Here is a 2,672-nt window from a genome sequence, read left to right on the forward strand (position 1 = left end):
GCTGAAGGAAGGAGTTCCAGAAGACGATTTGGAGCGAAAGAAAGGTTCTGGAAAAGGTTTTCAACACCAAAAAGAGTAAAGGTCTATATTTTAGTTAATTAAGAACATGCTTTTTATTACTTTAAGTTGTGTTAGTTTATTAGTTGCTATGATGAGCAGCTGAATCTAGCTACTCTTGTTTAGCTAGATGAAGCTTCCAACATATGAATAGCTAAATTTTTATGGATTTATTTAGTTGGTAAAATTGCTTGTGTTTAATTTGTATTACCTAGCATGCTTATGTTTGTTGCTTTAATTACTTGATTGCATGTTCTGTGTAGCTTAGTGACCATTAACTGCATGAACTTGTTTACCTAATGATTTAGTGAACATTGAATTGTTAGAGCTAGGATTGACCAATTTTAGTAAGTAATTAGAGTAAAGGAGCTTAGCTGTGCTAGAGAACGTGTATTGTGACTATAATTGCGTTTTTATAAACAAATTTTACATAGCATATTTACATTTATTATTAGTTCTGTGTTTAATTGTGTGTAAACATACATGGTTTTACATGAATTAGTTAATTATCGGTAAAGTTAGAACTAAATTACTAATATAATTAAAACCAACTTGATAATCCATAATCATTAGCTAAGCCATAAGAAAGAAGTGGATTCAATCTAAACAAGAGTGTGTTTTTACTTATTGAATTTGATTTAAGTTCGTCTGTCTTGTAAAATCAGATAAAACCCCTTTTAAACTTGTTAATAATTAGGTTAATTTAATAGTAAGTAAATTAATTAGTAACACCGTTCCCTGTGATCGACACCCGACTTACCTAAGCTATACTGTAATCTGACTAGGTACACTGCCTATAAGTGCATAGATAGTCTAAGTTTGTTAGGTTATAAATATTAAAATTAGTGGGTACTTTTGTGTACATCAAGTTTTTGGCGCCGTTGCCGAGGAACGACTTAGTTTTTAGCTTATTTATTTGCATTAAATTAATCGATCCTTCTTGTGGAGTAAAAAGCACAAAAAGTTAATTTTTCAGCAAAGTATAATTTTTTCTTTCAGTCACAGAGTCCACGACGTGGACATCTAAAACACTAGATTTTTAGTTGTTAGTTAGTTTTTCTTATTTTAGTTCAGTTTTATGTTTTTAGTTTAGCAAGTTGCAGGAGTTCATGACCAGAGGCTCAAACACACCCTTGGTGCCACCACTTGAGGATCCCGAGTCTGCAATTCACATGAAAAAGACGCCCTTACAAGAATTGAAGTCAGCCTTTTCAAGGAAGTCGGGAAAGAAGACAGGAGAGTCAAGTTCATCCGCGAGGCACAAGAGCAATTTGGAGCACTTGGATCAAGCACCCGTCCAAACCGAGTCCGAATACGATACCGAGCCGGAATTTGAAGAACACACATGCGAACCCGAGAACAAGCCAAGGAACGAGATGGCAGCAATTGAGGAGATGTCCATGGGAGCTTACAAAAAGCGGATTTGAGAAGATATGGGTCCCGGTTTAGTCCAGCTCGCAATACCTGCTACTGCCACATTCGAGTTGAAGGGGCACATATTGACTGCAATGAAGGATCTCCCATTTTTTGGGAAAGATCATGAGGATGCTTTTAAGCATCTAGATGAAGTCAACGACATTGCAGATTACTTCAATGTCCCAAATGTCAACAGAAACATAGTCTTGCTTAGGATGCTTCCCATCACTTTCAAAGGAGCTGCTAAGGAATGGTTAAAAGCACTTCCACCGGGTACAATTACTACTTGGGCTCAAATGCGTGAGCAATTCCTAGACCAGTTTTGCCCGCCATCCAAGATAGCCAAACTCAAGAAGGCAATAGCCAACTTTGAGCAACATCCGGGGAAGTCATTATATGAAGCATGGGAGCGGTACAAGGGCTTGCTCAGAAATTGCCCTCAGCATGATCTAAATGTGCAACAGGAGATGTCAATCTTCTATGATGGGGTCAACGTTATGACAAGACAACTCCTTGATTCTCAAGGACCTTTGACAAAGAAAAATCCAAGGGAGGTCAAGGGGCTGATTGAAGAATTCGCGACGAAATAGCAGCTGTAATGGCCATGCTGAACAATTTGGATCGAAGGATAACACAAATGGACCAGTCAATACATGCCATAAGAGTGGGTTGCGAAAATTGTAGTGGTCCACACTTAACCAAGGACTACAATGTAGACGAGTTTGGGAATAGAAAAGCTCAAGTGTGCTACTCTAGTGGGGATAAGTTTGATGAGGATTGGAGGAAACCGAAGAAGGAGTGGATGCCATATGAAGAGTATAAGAAGAAAAAAGAAGAGAAGTATAGGCAGACAGGTCGAAGCTTTTATCAAAAGGAGCAGCCACCAGCCGAGAAGAAACCCGATCTAGAGACCAATTTGATGAAGTTTATGGAAGCTTCGGAAAAGAGACACGATGCCACTGATTCTGCTATCATGGAACAACAAACCTTAATAAAGAATCAACAAGCCTCCATCCATAACCTTGAAGTAGAATTTGGTCAACTAGCCACTCTGGATCATGAAAAATTGTCCCCGCAGAATCCCGAAATAAAGACCCAATCTCATGTAATGGCCATCGATACTGAAGAAGAAGCAATCTCTGAGTTCCTGGAGGCATTGGAAGAAGAACCACAGCAGCCCGATCCAAAACCCAAGAAGT

At 38.7% G+C, this 2,672-nt stretch overlaps 1 non-coding gene across 1 annotated transcript; it reads right to left on the reverse strand.

Annotated features, from left to right (window-relative positions):
• Nucleotides 1-1,817: 1,817 nt before the first annotated feature.
• Nucleotides 1,818-1,924, reverse strand: LOC111913662 (small nucleolar RNA R71). Its single transcript, XR_002857575.1, has one exon. It is a non-coding gene; the product is annotated as a small nucleolar RNA R71 (small nucleolar RNA).
• Nucleotides 1,925-2,672: the final 748 nt, after the last annotated feature.

The sequence above is a fragment of the Lactuca sativa genome, chromosome 7, assembly GCF_002870075.4.
Source record: "Lactuca sativa cultivar Salinas chromosome 7, Lsat_Salinas_v11, whole genome shotgun sequence".
In the NCBI taxonomy this organism is placed as follows: domain Eukaryota; kingdom Viridiplantae; phylum Streptophyta; class Magnoliopsida; order Asterales; family Asteraceae; genus Lactuca; species Lactuca sativa.